This window comes from Bactrocera oleae, chromosome 5 (assembly GCF_042242935.1).
Source record: "Bactrocera oleae isolate idBacOlea1 chromosome 5, idBacOlea1, whole genome shotgun sequence".
NCBI classification, from domain to species: Eukaryota; Metazoa; Arthropoda; class Insecta; order Diptera; family Tephritidae; genus Bactrocera; species Bactrocera oleae.
The window spans coordinates 34636924-34657886 of NC_091539.1; the positions used below are offsets into that span (position 1 = coordinate 34636924).

The 20963-nt window shown below is 34.9% G+C and overlaps 1 protein-coding gene across 2 annotated transcripts in view; it reads right to left on the reverse strand.

Annotated features, from left to right (window-relative positions):
* LOC106619284 (GATA zinc finger domain-containing protein 5) overlaps window positions 1-20963 on the reverse strand; it is a 105991-nt gene that overhangs the window by 75712 nt on the left and 9316 nt on the right. The window contains exon 1 of one of the 2 annotated variants that reach the window (XM_036371720.2): window positions 14325-15217. The exons of the other annotated variant lie outside the window; for it this stretch is intronic. The gene's annotated coding sequence lies outside the window, so the exon portion shown is untranslated. Of the gene's footprint in view, window positions 1-14324; window positions 15218-20963 lie in introns of those variants that run through there. 2 annotated transcript variants of the gene reach the window in all.

The window sequence follows — 20963 nt, forward strand, 5'->3', positions numbered from 1 at the left end:
TATTTTTTTTTATTATAGCATTCAAGCAGTATTTCTGATATGCAAAATCGTCTTTCATTAGCCTAAAGACCAACATATTAGTAGAAAATATCTTGCAAAGTTATTTTTTTACTTTGAAGCTGCCCGCTTTTTTCACAATATGAGATCTATCACAGATAAAACTTGAATTATAGGAAAATCCTTTCCTTCTAGAGCTTTGATGACAAACCTTTGTCTAAAAGTGTTTGGAAACCTTGTTATTTTATCAATTTCGGTAGGATGTCTTAAACGCCTTTTGGATCTTAGTCTAAATTGTAATGAACAGATTGAATGGGTTAAAGTAAACTGCCTGCAAAACGACCAATTAATGTTCTCTCTTTTTTTACTCAAATTTTTAGGAGTAGTTTGAAATATACATAGGTCCAAAGTTGAAACAGTTCAAGCTCAGACTATATGAGTAGAAACTCAAAGAATTATTTCGTTCTCTTCCTACACGTAAAAAATCTTTTATTCAGCGAGTTTATGTGAGACTTTTTGCAAGAATTGACCCTCGATCTCGACGTCCAATCGAACAAACTAATAGTAATATTGTTTTTGGAATGCCTTACCAAAGCTCTAACAGGTCTACGGTTCAGTGGTTATATAAATAATTAAATTGCCTCAAGCTATTTTTTACGAAAGAAATCGACATAAAATGTCAATTTTACATTATTAAATAACTATTTTAATAAATTGAATATAATTGAATTAAAAGTAATATTATCTTTGGCGCTGAAAAGCGACAAAAGTATGTGTGAGGAATAGCATAGTATTCAAATCACGAAAAATTATCTTATGTTAATAACGAATAAATTATATACGCAATAAGAAAATGCTGCTAGAACCTGCAAGACTTGCCTTCAAAAATACCAAACAATTTAAAAATTTACAAACTTTTAAATCAGAACTTAGTTCGCTGATGAGCACCGAGTTATAAGCCCTAATCCACGGACAAACAATTGTCATGCTAATAAGCCAAAACTCGGATGTAACCAAGCCAGTTGGGTTTCTTAACAAATTCATAAATAATAAACTGATGATTTGTTTAAGCTTAACAATAGACGAGAGATCATGGCGAACCTGTTGTCTGGTTCTTGTTTCCTAATAGATATCTACATATCTGTATTTATATGTATAGATCAGCACACTTGTGTACAAAGTAATAGCATTTAAAGCTCCGTTAAATCTGAAAAAATTAAACCAGTTTCTATGTTTTACCAAAAAGATTTTAGTTAATTTTGCTAATTCACGAAAGTACTCGTATAACTCAATTTAGCATGCATAAATTGGTAAATTTGTTTCAAAACTGATGAACATCGGAAATTCACACAAGCTGACCTCGCGAAATAACAATAATACAAGAACAGTGAACAGTGAACCTGTTTATAGATCATTTGAAGAACATACTATATGAATGATAACCCCTTAATACAACAATTTCAGGGCATAAATTAAAAACATTTTGTTTTATATAACACAACGCGGTTAAATATTATCAAGTAAAGGCCAAAGTTAAAAAATAAGGTAAGCAATAGACGGCTGATGAACATCAGTTCTGATCGGTTTGAAACTTTAATTTTTTACTAAAATCCAACTAGAGAAACTAGTTTCCCAGAAAGTACCATATTTAACAATGGAAAACCAAAAAAGTCTTTTGTATAAAGGAACGACTTACATAAGTATATATTTCCTGCGAAGCATTAAGTGAGCGTTATGAAAAAATAAAACAAACACTTTTGTAAATTTTATAACAAAGTAAGGCGACTTGCGATATATCGGGAGATAGAAGCATCCTTGCACATTACAAACGACTACGTGCATTAAGGAATGAAGAAATTCTAAAGCTGTTGGGTTCTACGAATTATATCTGGCATGCTTAAAAGAGCTGCTCCTACCAGTATAGATGCGCCAAAAAGAATCAAATTGAAGGATGTGGTGCATTCATGGAACAGTTCAAGATAAACTGAACACAGTTGCTTCCGCGTTCCGAATTCGCAGAAACAATTTACTTAAGCGAAGTTAACAACAAAATCAAAGAACAGCCAGTTTTCTCTCACGATGATGATCTGAGATGTAACAAATTCCTACAAAACGTAATTTCCCAAAAAATAACTTTCAAAAAAGTACAAAAAGAAAATTTCAAGAGGGTCAGCTACTATATGTCTATCACATACCTACCTAGCTGGGTTTTACTACCTTTTCTTAAAAGTGGCATTGTTCCTTCTACACCAAAGAAATGAGAAACAATAAGAAAACTCTTAAATGCCCCTTGTTACTGGCGACTAGTAAGGAGGATTCCCTGCGAATTTCTTTTGCCACCATACGAGTACCATTATACCGTAAGCCGTAATCGGCCTTACAATTACTGTGTAGAGCTAATGAGCTACCCGTGGCGTTACTCCCCATCTGGGCCCTACCATAAAGTGCTGTTGCTGCTTTCTTTACCCTAGCAACTACAATAATAAGCTTTTGAACTTTTACTTTTGAAAATTTTTAAACGTTACCCTATTTTTCTGTACACTACTATGTAAACATAAACATATTCGTATCTGTGTGCATTTTTATACTCGCGCAACCTGTTGCTACAGAGTATAATGGTTTTGTTCACCTAACGGTTGTTTGTATCACCTAAAACTAATCGAGTTAGATATAGGGTTATATATATAATATATAAATGATCAGGATGAAGAGACGAGTTGAAATCCGGGTGACTGTCTGTCCGTCCGTGCAAGCTGCAACTTGAGTAAACATTGAGATATCTTTATGAAACTTGGTAGACATGTTTCTTGGTACCGTGAGACGGTTGGTATTGCAGATGGGCGTAATCGGACCACTGCCACGCCCACAAAACGCCATTAATCAAAAACAAATAAATTACCATAACTAAGCTCCGCAATAAGATATAAGACTGTTATTTGGTACACATGATCACATTAGGGAGGGGCATCTGCAGTTAAAATTTTTTTTAAGAAGTAGGCGTGGTCCCGCCGCTAATAGGTTTAATGTGCATATCTCCTAAACCGCTAATGTTATAAAAACAAAATTCACTAGAAGCAAATTTTTTTAAAACCTCTACCCACAGTGTGAAAATAGTTGAAATCGGGTGGCAACTCCGCCCACTCTCCATATAACGGTACTGTTAAAAACTACTAAAAGCGCGATAAATCAAGCACTAAACACGATAGAGACATTAAATTTTATCTCTGTAATGGTATAAGATGACTTTATAGGAACCGCGTTCAAAATTAGACAGTGGGCGTGGCACAGCCCACTTTTAGGTGAAAACCCATATCTTGAGATCTGCTTAACCGATTTCAACCCAATTCGGTACGTAACATTCTTCTCATATTCCTATGTAATAGTGCGAAAATGGGCGGAACCGGACTACAACCACGCCTACTTCCCATATAACACCATTTTAAATTCCATCTGATTCTTTCACTTTCCACTATGCATATCAAGCAACAATGATTATATCGGGGTAAAACTTTGCGTGAATAATACGTTTAAAGTATGCCACCTTGTGACCAAAACTTGTCTAAATCGAACCAAAACTATTCAAGCCCCTAAGTACTAAATATGTGGACCCCAGTGCCTATAGTTGACCTTCTACCGAAAATATCAGCCAATCCACAAAGAAATCTCAAACGAGTATACCATTTGACTTTGCGAGAGTATAAAATGTTCGGTTACATCCGAACTTAGCCCTTCCTTACTTGTTATTATTATTTTTATACTCTTAAAAGATGTTGCTATAGAGTATAATAGTTTTGTCCACCTTACGATTGTTTGCATCACCTAAAAGTAATTGGAATAGATATGAAGTTATATACCATATAATATATATATGCAATGAAGCTCGGTACAAATGTTTCTTGGCACCCAAGGAGGGTTGGTATTGCAGATGGGCGGAATCGGATCATTACCACTCCGATAAAACGCCATTAATCGAAAACGTGTAAAGTGCCATAACTAAGGTCCACAATAAGCTGTTATTATGTATGTAAACCGAATTGCAATAGCACAGGGCATCTATAGATGAAAAAATTGTAAAAAATGGGCGTGGCTCGGCACCTTAATAAGTTTAATGTACATATCTTCTAAACCATTCAATATCTCAATTCTCTCAGTACAAATAATTTTATCATCCCTAATCATTCTGTATAAATGGGTGAATTCCGATTATAATACCGTCCTCTACCCATATAACGGGTTTGTTAAAGGGCGACAAATCGGTAACTAAATGCGCCAGAGACATAAAATTTTACAACCGTGGTGGTACAAATGCGCATTATAGGAGCCGGTGTCAAATTTTATCGATGGGTGTGGCAAAGCCCACATTTAGGTGAAAGCCCATATCTCGGGACCTACTCAACCAAATTTTGTAAGTAATATTATACTGTTATTCTTATATTACCACGGAAATATAACACCATTCTTTCCAGTATACAAATCAATGTGTCTGGATAAAACTTTGCACGAGTAGTTACTTTGAGCTGTGCCATCTTATGACCAAAAAGTGTCCAAGTCGGATCAAAACTATTCAAGCTGTCAGTTATATTATTAAAATTCGAAATAAATGTTTCCCTTGAACATTGCAAGAGTATAAAATGTTCGGTTGCACCCGAACTTAGCCCTTTGTTTATTGTTCCATTTTATTTTTGGTTTTTTCATAATCCAGTTTCAACCCGAAGACACAATTTTGCCCATTTACTTTTCAGAAAATGCCAAACCCGTATTTATGACAAACTGTATTTCCAGTCCACATAACTATTTAAAATTTCTTCACTTTGTTTGTTCTTGAATAGTTTTTGAGCGCCAAAATTATTTAAATGGCGTTCGTTTAGCAAAACCGCTAAAATGAATGTTAACTGTTACTAAGGCATAGAGGCCATTTTATATACAAGTATGCACGTATACAAGTATATATATTTAAACATTTCAGTTTTACTTTTTAATTTTGCAGTAATTTTAATACCTAAACTTAACTAGCCATAATTGCTAAAGAACGACAAATTATATAGGTTTAAGACCAATAAAAAGTTTAAAATAAGAAAACATATATAAAGAGTAAGGAAGGGCTTAGTTCGGATGTAACCGAACATTTTATACTCTCGCAAAGTCAACTTGTTTTAGACTTCTTTGTGATCTTGCCGCCTTGTTCTATGTTGACCGATATTTCGGTAAAAATTCAACCATAGGCACTGGGGTCCACATATTCAGTACCTAGGGGCTTGAACAACAAAGTTTTACGTCGATAATTATTGTTGCTTGATTTGCATACTGGAAAGTGAAAAAATCAGATGGAATTTAAACTGATGTTATATGGGAAATAGGCGTGGTTGTAATCCGATTTCTCCCATTTTCGTACTATAATATAGAAATATGAGAAGAATATTATGTACCGAAATTTGTTGAAATCGGTTAAGCAGATCCCAAGATATGGGTTTTCACCTTATACCATACTAGAGATAAAATTTAATGTCTGTAGAGTGTTTAGTGCTTGATTTATCGCGCTTTTAGTAGTTGTTAACAGTACCGTTAAATGGGGAGTGGGCGGGGTTGTCACCCGATTTCATCCATTTTTACACGGTCGATAGAGATGCTAAAAACATTTGTTCCCAGTGAATTTTCTTATTATAGCTTTAGCGGCTTGGGAGATATGCACGTTAAATTCTGTAGCAACATTGCTTTGTACTCTGTAGTAACGAGTTGCGAGAGTTTAAAAAATAGTGGCGCTCATTGGGTTAAAGAATTTTACTCTTAATGTTATTTTGTAATTACAAATTCCAACACACAGAAACAGACTGCTGTCGCCTTAGCAAGTATTATTACTTTATAAAAAATATAATACGAACAAAAAACAAGTAAGGAAGGGCTAAGTTCGGATGTAACCGAACATTTTATACTCTCGCAAAGTCAAATGGTATACTCGTTTGAGATTTCTTTGTGGATTGACTGATATTTTCGTTAGAAGGTAAACTATAGGCACTGGGGTCCACATATGTAGTACTTAGGGTCTTGAATAGTTTTTGTTCGATTTAGACAAGTTTTGGCCACAAGGTGGCATACTTTAAACGTATTATTCACGCAAAGTTTTACCCCGATACAATCATTGTTGCTTGATTTGCATACTGGAAAGTAAAAGAATCAGATGATAATATAGAGATATGAGAAGAATGTTATGTACCATATTTGGTTGAAATTGGTTAAGCAGATCTCAAGATATGGGTTTTCACCTAAAAGTGGGCTGTGCCACGCCCACTGTCTAATTTTGAATGCGGTTCCTATAAAGTTATCTCATACCATCCCAGAGATAAAATTTAATGTCTCTGGCGTATTTCGTGCTTAATTTATCGCGCTATTAGTAGTTTTTAACAGTACCGTTATATGGGGAGTGGGCGGCGTTGCCACCCGATTTCAACTATTTTCACACTGTGGGTAGAGGTTCAAAAAACATTTGCTTCCAGTGAATTTTGTTATTATAGCATTAGCGGTTTAGGAGATATGCACATTAAACCTATTAGGGGCGGGACCACGCTCACTTTTAACTGCAGATGCCCCTCTCTAATATGATCCTGTGTACCAAATAACAGTCTTGTATCTTATTGCGGAGCTTAGTTATGGCAATTTATTTGTTTTTGATTAATGGCGTTTTGTGGGCGTGGCAGTGGTCCAGTTACGCCCATCTGCTATACCAACCGTCTCACGGTACTAAGAAACATGTCTACCAAGTTTAATAAAGATTTCTCAATTTTTACTCAAGTTAGAGCTTGCACGGACGGACGGTTGGACGGACGGACGGACGGACAGACAGTCACCCGGATTTCAACTCGTCTCTTCATCCTGAGCATTTATATATACATAACCCTATATCTAACTCTTTTAGTTTTAGATGATACAAACAACCGTTAGGTGAACAAAACTATTATACTCTGTAGCAACAGGTTGCGAGAGTATAATAAAAAATAAACGTGAATTCGAGACAACATTTACATTTTTTTATTATTGATGAGTTTGCAGGCAGGTTGGTGAAATGAGAACTCATGGTGGCAATTGTAGCCGACAGTGCGGCGCAGTAAAACCGGTATATACTTGCACATACATACATACAAACAGACATCTATATATTCAGGCCGGTTCCGAGGTAAAACAAACCAAAGTCAAGTAAAACTCTTAATGTTAAACAAGCCACGACAAGGCTGTCCGCTAGACGTCCTTACAGCGCTGTGACTGCACTTGGTCATTAAAAAATTATGACAATTTTTTGTTTCACATTTAGTCCACTATGCATTTTTCAAGTACATTAAAGACACCTGCAAGTAAGTATTGTCAGCGCTATGGAAACAAAAGGAAAGGAAAGGGAAAAAGTTAGCCTTTTTTGTCCTCAACCGCATATTCAGAGCAAATTAAACAAGACCATGTGCATTTTATTCTCAAAGTAACCTTTCCAACAGGAAGTAAATGAGACAATAAATGAAATAGCTGAGGCATTTTTAAAAAAATATTGCCATAATGAAGAAAAGCACAACTGTCAGGACTTTACGATGCTCCTTAACTGAGTCGGAAAAAGGCTACCCTATGGTTGAAAATATTGCAGAAGTGTTTTGGGAAGTATACTTTATCACGAACACAATTATTTTAGAAGCACAAAGCATTCAGTGAAGGTCGGCATCAGAGAGATAGCAGCGGATTTTAACATCTGTTATGGATCGACTCAATCCATTTGGGTTAGCCGACGTCGAGTAGATGTGGCATAAGATATATATATATAATAAATATTTGTATTTAAATACGTGAAAATGTAGTTTAATTTACCCAAAATAACTGCCGCTTCGATGGAAGAACCCAAAGAGAAATTAATTCAGAATTTTCAAGCAGATGTTATAGGTAAGAAAGGGATTGAAGGCTCAATATATAAAATAGTAGCCTCTCTTGAACAGTGTGGTGCAAAAAACACCGGCCAATCTGTGCGTTGATACTGGGGTTCTAATATTTTTATATTTGCGGATCTGCAGATCATAGACAATTAAGGGCTGATATGCATAGTAACTACCGAAATTGTATAACAAAAAAAAATTATAGCGTCGATGGAAAAACATCCAGATATAAAAAAAACGGATCTGTGAAATAGGAGGGTTGACAGAGAGATCATTACTTGCTATTACTACTTTGAAAATTCTTAGAGCGCTTGTCAAATTTGATACAGATTTATACTTGCTCAGGAAATACTGGTTAATAAGTGTGGTTTTATCCAGAAAAAATGCTCTTAACTCCAATTAGAAGAGAACTTCTGCATATTAAATATTTAGAGGGGATTCAGTGTTGCTCAGAATTGAAAACTTAGTTTTTGAATTGTTAGCTACCTAATTGATCATTACTTTAATATATATTTTATATGAAATTGACTTCATTACTAATATATTTGATAATATGTATGTATTTACTTATTTACACTAATTGTCATAAATATTTGATCCATTATATGCACAAAGAAATTCCCAGAGCTGTAATTACTAATTATTGTTAGTAATTATCACTAATAAGTGACTAATAGGTGCTATTAGTGACTAAAAATTGTTTGCTCCAAGTTGTGAAAGTTTTTTTTTTTTGATAAACTTGTAAAACGGTAACTTCCGCTCTACAAAAATCAATACTTTATGAGATTCTTTTTTAGCAAATGACGATAAAAATTGATATATTAGTTGCCAACTCTTTGTATTTATATACATACACATGAACTTAAGGAATTTTCGAATTAAACGCGTACAAATATTCATATATGTACATTGAGTTTTTAGAGAATAGACCGTCTGGGAATTCGTCCATTTCGCATAATCTCACGAATAATTGTAGCTTTCAGTGCATTCGTCAATATTATCTAACCTGGCACGATTACTTTAATTCCGTTGTTGCATCGAGTATGCTTGCATATTAGAAAAAAAATTTTGCTTTTGAATTGACAACTGCATTGGTTGTGCTGCACATTTTTCCCCTGTCACAGAAAACCTTTTTCGTTGAATCTTGTGATTTCATATATACATACAAATGTATGTTACATAAGTATTGTATATTCATAATTTTGAGTTGACAGTAACTTTTTCTGTATGAAATCAGATTTTCTCCGTACAATTTTAAGAAAATCAAAAGCTTTACAAATAAAAAACCGCTACCACGACAATTGGGTCTACGTAACCGAAATGGATTTTAATTCAACAGTGGACTGTGAACTCGCCAACATTACTCCAAATTATTTGAGGAATGTTTTTTCCCTCTACAACAACAGCAAAAATAATAGTCTCTGATCTCTACGCCAATTCAGTGACAACTTATAAGATACAAGTATATGTATTTATCTTGAGGCATTTGAAGGTCATACACTGTCTCATTCAAATTTTATATTAGACTTTTTAGTGTTCAAAACTTTAGAGCGCTTTCTCCACAGTTCACACGTTTTCAACGTCGGTGCATTCACAACTTCAAAACTACTGCACCGATCCTTTTATGTATAATTTTTATTTTACAATAACGAAAATATCGCGTTTTTCCTTAAAAAATTTTCCAAAATAATTAAAAATAAAATTAAACTATTATCTAACAAAACTTTGATTTTGAATAATCTAGCACCAAGTTATGAGGGGCACCACAATCCAACTTCTTTTCGAGACACGTTCGAATAACTGCTGTCATTGCCGTAGTTTTTAATATTTCGTCGTGAAAATTTTTTGCAATCCTTTTAAAATGTTATGTTTTAATGTACCATTGGTTTTAAAAAATATTAAGTGAGTCGTCACAAAAAATTAACAAAAACCTGCGTTTCTTTGCATGAATTATCCTTAACTCCCTAATGGGGTTTTCATGGACAAGAAATGTAATGAAAGCAAAGGTATTGACAAGTCGTTTTGTCTAAAGTTCATAACTGACTACATTGGATGGACATTCTTACTGCGATCGGTATCGTTGTTGCTGAATGGAACTATAAAACTACTAGAGCTTTTCCAGACTGCATTATGAAGAAGTTTATATATATTATAATTTTCTTGCTTTGAACCAAGTTCTCGAACTAGCATAAATGAAAGAAACCGACTTTTAGTAGTAGAAAATAGCAGCAAACCCTGTGAAGGTACATGCATGCATCTCTTATATCACTAACTACACAACCGCTTATTTAAGAGTTTCCTATTAAGTTGCAGCAACAATAGCGTGTAAAAGACTAATTATTACTTTAAAGGACCAGCAACATTTTTTGGCAATTCCCAAGTATAATATCCAACTGCTATGTTACAACAACAATCCTTTACACACTCGTAACACTATACAGCAAAATTTACTTTTTTCTGGGAATTGAACCAAATGAATTATTTTCGTGAAAATATTTATTATTAGAAAAAAATAAGTTTTTCGTTTTTCGAAGTTCACCACTAAAATCGAAATATTTCCTTCGAATTTCGAAATTTAGATCATAGTATGTATGTAAGTTCTTTAAAAAAACGGACACCATCTACGTTTTTCTCTCATTTCGATGGTTGTATAATATTTTATGGTCGGATTATATCACGGATACCATAGTTTAGATTCAAATTGAATTCAAATTAAAGATCTGTTGGCCCAGCCGAATGCTGCCTATTTATATGTAATTCCTGACAAAGTTTACCTCCACTAAAATTGTTTGACAGCTTCACTATAAATCTAATGAGGCGGAAAATAAGAGTGATGTTACATAAATTTACAACAAGTTGACAGTTAGTGAATATATTTAAAACATAATTAAAAATAACATACTAAAAACCCTCATCGTTCCGATATGTGAAAAAAAAATACTCGAGGTCAAAAATCAAAAAAAAATTATTTCGCGATTTTCAACGAAACCGTAAGTTGAACCAAAAAATTAACGTTGACGAATATTGTAGGTAATCAAATTATAACAAAAAGTCATAATATGCCATTTCTTTAAGATTTCAATTTTAGGACTATGACTAGAACATAAAAATTCGAAACGTGTCCGTGTGAAATAATTTTTGCATCGAAACTTGCATTTGTTAAAAATGTATTCAAATAATGTTTGACACCAGAAGCATTCTTTAGTTTTCATAGTAATATTTAAGGCCTACGTACCGTAAGAAATTTTAGTGACTAATCTGCGCTTAAACTGTGAATTATGATTGTAACTAGGGTTGTGTATTGTTTAACTAAAAAAAATTGGATTAAAAATTATTTTTTAAATTTTTAATCTAAATTTTTTAATCGAAAATCGGAATTAAAAATTGACAAAAATTATTTAATCTAAAAATTGGAGTAACATATGGTGTTAAAACATTATTTTTCAAATCAAAAGCTGGAATAAAAAGAGATAAAACAAGTAAGGAAGAGCTAAGTTCGGATGTAACCGAACATTTTATACTCTCGCAAAGTCAAATGGTATACTCGTTTGAGATTTCTTTGTGGATTGACTGATATTTTTGGTAGAAGGTCAACTATAGGTACTGGGGTCCACATATTCAGTACCTAGGGGCTTGAACAGTTTTGGTTCGATTTAGAAAATTTTTGGTCACAAGGTGGCATACTTTAAACGTATTATTCACGCAAAGTTTTACGCCGATATAATCATTGTTGCTTGATTTGCATAGTGGAAAGTGAAAGAATCAAGTGGTATTTAAAATGGCGTCATATGGAAAATAGGCGTGGTTGTAATCCGATTTCGCCCCTTTTCGCACTATGACATAGAAACATGAAAAGAACGTTACGCACCGAATTTGGTTGAAATCGGTTAAGCAGATCTCAAGATATGGGTTTTCACCTAAAAGTGGGCTGTGCCACGCCCACTGTCTAATTTTGAACGCGGTTCCTATAAAGTCATCTTATACCATCTCAGAGATAAAATTTAATGTCTCTGGCGTGTTTAGTGCTTGATTTATCGCGCTTTTAGTAGTTTTTAACAGTACCGTTATATGGGGAGTGGGCGGAGTTGCCACCCGATTTCAACTATTTTCACACCGTCAATAGAAGTGCTAAAAACATTTGCTTCCAGTGAATTTTGTTATTATAGCATTAGCGGTTTAGGAGATATGCACATTAAACCTATTAGGGGCGGGACCACGCTCACTTTTAACTGCAGATGCCCCTCTCTAATATGATCCTGTGTACCAAATAACAGTCTTGTATCTTATTGCGGAGCTTAGTTATGGCAATTTATTTGTTTTTGATTAATGGCGTTTTGTGGGCGTGGCAGTGGTCCAGTTACGCCCATCTGCAATACCAACCGTCTCACGGTACCATGAAACATGTCTACCAAGTTTCATAAAGATATCTCAATTTTTACTCAAGTTAGAGCTTGCACGGACGGACGGACGGACAGACGGACGGACGGACAGACGGACGAACGGACAGACAGTCACCCGGATTTCAACTCGTCTCTTCATCCTGATCATTTATATATATATAACCCTATATCTAACTCGATTAGTTTTAGGTGATACAAACAACCGTTAGGTGAACAAAACTATTATACTCTGTAGCAACAGGTTGCGAGAGTATAAAAAAGAGATAAAAAAGATATAAAAGTGATAAATAAGTCAAGGAGTGTTAAAATATGCTATTCTATTAAAAATAAACGTTAAGGATCGAAAGAAAACTTAGATGGTAGAACCGAATTACGCAAGCGCGAAATAATTTTTAATTCAATAACATTAGGCAACTAAGTAATTGCGGATTTTTTTAAAAAATCAAAGACAATTTTTTAATACAATAGTTATAAACTTGTGACCAACATTTTTTTTCAATCCGGCATTTAGGATAGAATATTAGGATTGAAGATTTTCGGGATTACAAAATAAAAGATAAATTTTAAATTAAAATTTATTTACGACCCTGATTTGAAAAAAACAAAAACAAGAACAAACGTTAACTTCGCTTGCACCTAAGCTAGAATAGCCTTCACAAATACCAATGGTTCCTTATAAGAATTTGATTCCGAACTTTTCCTAACAATTTCTTCGGAGATTACTTTATTGCCGTATACAATAATCCATGCCAAATTTTGTTAAAATATCTCGTCAAATAAAAATGTTCTCAATGCAAGAACTTGATTCCGATCGCATGATGTATAGCAGCTATGTGCTATGTATAATTTAAAAATAAATAACTTCGATTTTTTTAATAGAAAATTTAAATTTTTTCCTATAGGGTAACCATATACGGCATTTCGCACCTATTTATGGTATGTACATTTAAATATGCTAACTCAACAACTTCAACTAGGCATTTAACACACCTTCCAAAAAAATTGATCAAAAAATTGCTACTGCGCTGAAAACCTCTATAAAAAATCCTCCTGACGCTGCCATGTTAAGCGTGTTGTAGTAACAAATATTCTCGTGAGCAAATGTGTATGTATGTAATTAAATGTTCGGTTGCACCTTTCTTAAATGTTTAACAAACACCGCCGCATATAAGCAGACGTACACATAAATATATTTCTCACGTTTCTCTTACTTTGTAATATTTCGTTACTGTTTTTTTTATAATTTTCTTTTACAATTCTACGCTGCTACACTTTTGACGCTTCAAATTCGCTACACAAACATTTCACTACAGTTTCGAGGTGCTTAATAGATATGTTGTTGCATCTAATGAATTTTTACTCGCCACGCTTTCAAGTAACTTACATTTTTTTGGTTTTTTTGTTTTTTTTTAAATATTTTTTTTTGTATTTTTTTTATTTTTTATTTTATTATATTATATTTTTTGTTTTTTATTTGAGTGGAAAATATATTAACTGGGTTGATTGGCACACACGTGCGAGTAAGTGCACCAATATTTGTTTGTATGTTGGTGAGTCTGTATACACATGGATATGTGCATGTGTGTCAGTTTATTTACAATGTAAAAGTGCGCATTTATTTGTTTGTAGATTCACTTCGCATGCGTTAGTGCATATTTCATATTCTCAATTTGGTACTGCTGCCGATTTTCTTGTTGTTGTTGTTATATTTGTTGCAGTTATTTTTTCACTTAACTTTTTCCACTTTTTTTGTCCTTTCTCTCTCTTTCTTCTCGAAGCAAAAAATATTATTGACTTTCACGAAATGCGAATTCCAAATATACGAGTACTAGCATAGCAGGCACATGCGCACATACACACGCACACACATGTAAACAGGGGCACACACACACACTCTCAAAGCGACGCAAGTAGAAGTTCCCAGTTGCAATAATAAGCGTTTTGGCTGCAAAAGAAAGCCGAAAGCCGGTGTATCAACGCGCGGTAATGCTGATCGGAAGTGTGTTGATCAAGTGGCACTACTTACAGCTTATTGTTGTTGCTGATGGTTGTTGTTAGCAGTTTGTTTTTGTTGCTGGTTGTGTTGGCGGTAGTGTGACGCGCCTTGTTGCATTGCTGCAGCTTCAATGGTTGCTTGTAGTAGCACGAATTGTTGTTGTTTTTTCACTGCAAATTGTTTGATTTTTTGTTGTTGTTGCTGTTATTGTTAAACAGCATTTTTATGTGACATTCAAGTTTGCCGTTACAGCAAATATTAAATTTCCAGTATCATCAAGCTCTCTTTACTACCCCACTTTTGTTGTATTTGTTGTTTTTGGCAGTTGAGTGGGCAATAGACCGACCGGCAACCTAGCGCTGCAGGTTTATAAGAAACAACTGTAAAGTATTAATGGCAAACGCACGCACGCGCGCGCGGAATCTAATGTTTTTCTTTATTTCTTTTAAATTTTTGTATTTGTATTTCAATTTCAAGAAGATAATTTTTTGTTCACGCTGCACAACGTAGCACAAATTCACTTGGCATACAATTTACTATAACGCTCTTATAACGGTCTCGTTGGTGGTAAAACGCGCGTACGGTTCATTCAATATCACGTCGGCGACTAAAACTGCCTGCGATCAGGCATATGGCGCTTTGCCACTTGCCAACGAGCCAAGGCATCCATCCATCCACCATTCAGCAAACCGCAAAGTCAGCCGCCAAGCCACCGAGCAGGCAAGCAGCCAAGACGTCAAAGTCAAAGCTTCGATGCGCACCGACTCCGCGCTGCTGCTGCTGGGCTACACCAAAAGCGCAACACTAAAAAGCTTTCGCTGCGACGCAGCGTGACGCGACGGCGCGCTTTCGAAAACAAGTCGAAAACAACACAGCTGTACAGGTATTATACACGCGCCGTAGACGACTGGCAAGCGAAGTCGATACAGCTCGTCAGCGCATAAAAATTTTAAATAAATGTGAAAAATAAAAACTTTGTTGGCAGCGTTGTCAGCGCCATTGTGAGTATTTGCTTATGCGGTGCCCAAACTCCGGCGGGCTGTTGGCGCTCACTGCCGCGCATGCGCTCCTCTGTCCCGATCATTGCGGCTGCGCAAATGGTGCGCACTGCTGTGCATTTTTTAAGTTTTATTTATATCTGTTCTTTTTGGTTTGTTTTGCTTCGTCGGCGTGTTGGTAAAAAGGTTTTGATTCAGTTACTTTATTTGTACTGCTTGCGGTTGCGTTGTTGTTCTTAGCTGTTAAAATAGTAGTTGGCACAACTTGACTTGGCGTGGAAATAAAAAAAACTGCTTACATACAAATCATACATATTTACATAACTATTTATGTTTAATGTCTACAACAACAGCAGCTATAACCTGACATTTCTGTGTTTCGCGCATTTAACATTATAAATACTTGAAATTCTGCAACAACAACAACCTGCGAAGCTGGGTTTTATTTAATTTTTTGCGTTGACCAGATTTCTCGAGCTTTTGTTATGGCCTTTTAATAGTATGTTCGTATGTACGAGTATGTGTGCGCATACATATTACCGCTGATGAATTATTGAAAAAAGACAAGGTTGAAAGTGATTTTATTGGTCATGTAATTAAGAGACACACGAAAAAATTGTATCAGATGATTCCGATTGTTAAGACAAATTTAAAATCTTGAAGGTCTCGGGTGGAACTCGTGAAAGAGTCCTCAGGTAGCCTGAATATGTAGGGTATATTAATGTTGCCACGAAGTTTGTAACACCCAGAAGGTAACGTGGCAGACCCAAAAAAATATATGTATATATCGAGCGAGTTGATCTACAAGGAGCCAAAACAACAAAAAAATCGCGTATGCGGGAAATGTTCCACGGATCATTCTGAATATCATTGCCTAAGAGAATATGGGTCTAAAATTGGTTTCGAGGCCGATTTTTTAAGTGAGGTTTTTCGAGATTCGTCCTATATTTTCATGCTATAGTGATCCGATCTAAACAATTTCTTCGGTGATTACATTGTTGAATATCATTGGCTGGTTGGAAGTAGAGATCATCCGCGTTTTTATTTCCTGCGTAATTTCGAAAGAAATAAGGCCTGATTATGCCGCCATACCACAATTCGCATCAAACGGTCGATTTTTGGGGATGCAATTGCGTTTCCTGAACCACACAAAGAATTGACTAATCTCAATGTCGACAATTTTGTTTGTTGACGAAGCCATTAAGGCAGAAATGGGCTTCATCTGAGAAGATGATTTTTCGATGAAAATCGTCGTTGGCGAATCGTCAGAGAACGTGAATTTGTGTAATAATCTTGGACAGTTTCCAAACGTAGTACCAAAGTAAAACATGATATGATGAAATGGCAAACCTTACAGAACACACTGATCAAATTTGACATAAGTCCAAAAACAGAAAGTTCCTCAAATCTCAGTTTCATGAGCACTAAGAAAAAAAGGGAGTCTTTATGTTCCAAAATTTAACAGTGTAGCCCCATACAGTGGCCAGTATTTTAAATTCCACAACAGCTGCGACAAAACTCCACCGAGCGAGAGCGTAAAGAATGACTGGCATGCTAAAAATGTCGGCAACCGGCTGACTACAGCGATAATAATAATAACAATGACAACAGTAGCAATAACATTAAACAAAAAAACGAACAACAACTACGAAAAAGCATGAAATTCAAGCTTCAAGCAACAACTGCAGCGTTGACCGCAACAACAGCGCAAGCCCAGAATAGAAAATATAAAATAAAACTTCTAGAAGACAAAATTCAAGGCACAAACATACATACTTGTAGTATGTATATGTAACTACGAAATACGTCGCATTTACTTATTAATTTGTAGTTTGGCATTCAGTTGGAGTCATTCAGGGCGCTGCCAGCAGTTGCCACCAATCGAACCGCAAAAGGTGAACAACAAATTGCTGAGCTCTAAGGGGGTAAATACAAAAGACACGGTTCCTATGTAAATATGGATGTAGGTATTCAGATAACCGTACCTAAAAGCCCTGCGAGAAAGTAATGAACTTCAAATTAGTACCCTTTTAAGTTTCTAAAGTGAATTACAAGTTGACCATATATTAACTCCTTTATCGGAATCAAGTAATGCTCTGTATTTAAAAGACTGAGGCTTCGAAGTTATGATAGTCTTAGAACGAACAAGATGAACAATGTGCGGTGAATTATTTCATCTAGCAAATGGCTTTCTATTCAATATTGTTATAAACATTAACCTTCTTAAAAAAATTAAGCACTTTTAATCCCATAGGTATTTGATGAGTGTTATATTAACCACATATTTTTTCTTGTTTTTTAAACATCCCTACTTCCTATCGAAACTGAGAAAATTGTTGACGGATTGAGCTGATCCAAAAGCTATATTTCATATAAGGCGACAGAAGTGAAATCCCGTGCTAACCATACTTGAATTGTAACTTATTATTTTTAATTTGCCAAAAATTATAGTTTTAGAATGTTTGAACTTGAGAAATAGATCTTACTAGTTTGACAAGAGATCGCTATTACTTTTTTTAAACAAGATCTGGAGAGTCACACACATACAATTTATTCAATCTATTAACTTTGAATACTTCAGGTATTTAAAATCGCTATTATTGAAAACACATTTGGATCCCTAAAACTGTCAAATGTCCTTAATGAAATTACGAGATGTATTTTTCATTCAATAAATTTATAATCATTTGAGTTGTTTAACCTTAAGCCACTCAGAAGTATAAATTTTGTCGCAAGAAACGACTTTTTTTGTGAAGCCGCCATTTTGTCATAAATCAAAATTTTTACTAGTCCTTCGATCATTACTTGCACTAATCTATAGTAATAATAATGTTTTTTGACTTTGAGATAATTTTAAGCAGCAAAGTCTTCCTCAGCACCAGAAACCTTTTTTGAGGGGTCCTCCTGGTGATCGGCTGGGGGATGAAGGGAATTCAACATTTTTAAAAATAAATCTCCAATTATTCAAGTACAATAAATTTTGTAAGATTCAAAAACACGTTTTTTCTGACTTGCAAGAGGATTTGCCCTAAAACAATCTCTATTTCAGATGACTCCTTACAATGAAAAATTACGACCTATGAAAATACCCTAAAATGTTCATCGCCGATAGAGCCCCAAAAAATTATTGTACAATCCATCCTTCCTCGTTTATTTTAATGAACAGAATTCATATCGATGCCTTCCCTCGATTTCTTTTCTTCATATCCCAGAGGTATAATTATATGACTACCAAGTCATTCCAAAAAACTTCATATTGGTTTTACCGACAGGGTACATAGAAATTAGCATAGTCAGCTAAAGCAGCGAAACACTGCAGCGCTGTCGCCAACCGCCAGCAGTGGTGCGCAGCAACAACTAACAGTCAGGCAGTGCAGCAATTTGCGCAGTTCGGCTGTCGATTTTGCAGCAGGTTGACTATTGTTTAGTTCAGTGGAAAAAATGCGGCAAAAAATTGCTGCTGAAAGATCGTAATTACATATATACCTGTAAATATGTATGTGTGTGGTTGGTGGTTAAGCCAACATTGTGCGGTTTGCGATGTGGGCTGGCTGTGTCGTTATTTTGTGACCAATATTCAGCGGTTGTTGTTGTACAGTTGTTGCGGTTTTCTTGCTGGCGCAAAAAGGTGTTGCTGTTGTTGCAAATTTTTCTCCACTGCAATTATTGTTCAAGTGTACACAGCATTTGCATTTTTGCTGCTGCAACTACATATATATTGACAGCATATTATTATTGCCAATATTGTTGTTGCTGTAAATATTGCATTGCTAGTCGCAACGAATTTCTCGCGCGAAAATTTGCAAAACCGCGCCAACTAATATTACAATAAAAAGCAACAACAACAGTAGAAGTTAGAAATGTGGTATACATACAAACACATGAATGTATACTCGTATATATATATATATACATATAAGAAGCAGTAAATTAGCAAAAACCAATAGAAAATATTGCAAAAAAGCCTATTTATACCCTGAAAAGAAGTTTATCACAAAGTCAATCTCACAGACATTACACACATCCTTTTCTCCCTAAGGCCGATACGCTCTTTAAATAAGTAAGGAAGGGCTAAGTTCGGATGTAACCGAACATTTTATACTCTCGCAAAGTCAAATGGTATACTCGTTTGAGATTTCTTTGTGGATTGACTGATATTTTCGGTAGAAGGTCAACTATAGACACTGGGGTCCACATATTCAGTACCTAGGGGCTTGAACAGTTTTGGTTCGATTTAGAGAATTTTTGGTCAAAAGGTGGCATACTTTAAACGTATTATTCATGCAAAGTTTTACGCCGATATAATCATTGTTGCTTGATTTGCATAGTGGAAAGTGAAAGAATCAAGTGGTATTTAAAATGGTGTCATATAGTAATAGGCGTGGTTGTAATCCGATTTCTCCCATTTTCGCACTATAACATAGAGATATGAGAAGAACGTTACGCACCGAATTTGGTTGAAATCGGTTAAGCAGATCTCAAGATTCATAAAGATATCTCAATTTTTACTCAAGTTAGAGCTTGCACGGATGGAAGACGGACGGACGGACGGACAGACACTCACCCGGATTTCAACTCGTCTCTTCATCCTGATCATTTATATATATCTAACTCGATTAGTTTTAGGTGATACAAACAACCGTTAAGTGAACAAAACTATTATACTCTGTAGCAACAGGTTGCGAGAGTATAAAAAGTTGTTCACATCACACTAAAACATGTAGCTACCATTCCAGTTCAACAGTTCAGGGGTTATAACCATTTTCTAGTAAGAAAAAACGCATTTTATTTCGTTAATTACTGAAAATAATGTAGATTTACCGAATTTATTTTACTTGTTACTTTTACGGTGATTCATTTTGAAAAATTTTGGTTTCTCTTGATCCAGTAGCCGATCTGTAGGAAGATTTTTTTGCTTAAAATGTTTTCAAATCCAGGAACCAAAAATAGCTTTAATTACTATAGGTGAATATGTTACAGATAATGATCGAAAGACTAGTCAAAATATGGATTTTTGCCAAAATGGCGGCTTTCAAAACAATTTTATTATTCATTCGATTATTGTCAGATATATCTAGTCTATAATCTATAAGTCTAGTATATAAGTTTTAAAAATACGCTCATACCTCCGAAACTATTTTCTGGATCAAAATCAAACTCCGGCAAATATGCTCAAATATATGTACATTCAATATACTCGAATATGCAAAAAAATAGTTTTTTTTTAAATTAATTTTAAGTATCCTTAATTCGACTTGAAGGTTGTTTTTTATCAAATAATGAGGCTAGAAAGACAACATTAATATAAACAAATAAATAAATATTAAAAAAAAAAAAACGAAAATTCCCGTTCTTTTTTGAACATATTTCGTACATATATTTGCTAAAACATTGCATCTGTGAAGGGTATTATAGCGTCGGGGCAGCCGAAAATAAGGGTTTTTCTTGTTCTTCGTTTCATTTGTTAGTTTCAGTTTTACTGTCGCCTCGGCGACAACATAAATACAGAGTTTTTTTCAATTTCTATACATTATATACATGTGTTTCTAATTTGTTTTCCATTTGTTTGTATTGTTGCCTTCCATCAGCGGCTGCCAAGTAGCGAACGTTCATAAAACGCTTTTGCATCGCTCCATTACCGCCTTATTGCCTGTCCGTCCGTCGGTGTTGC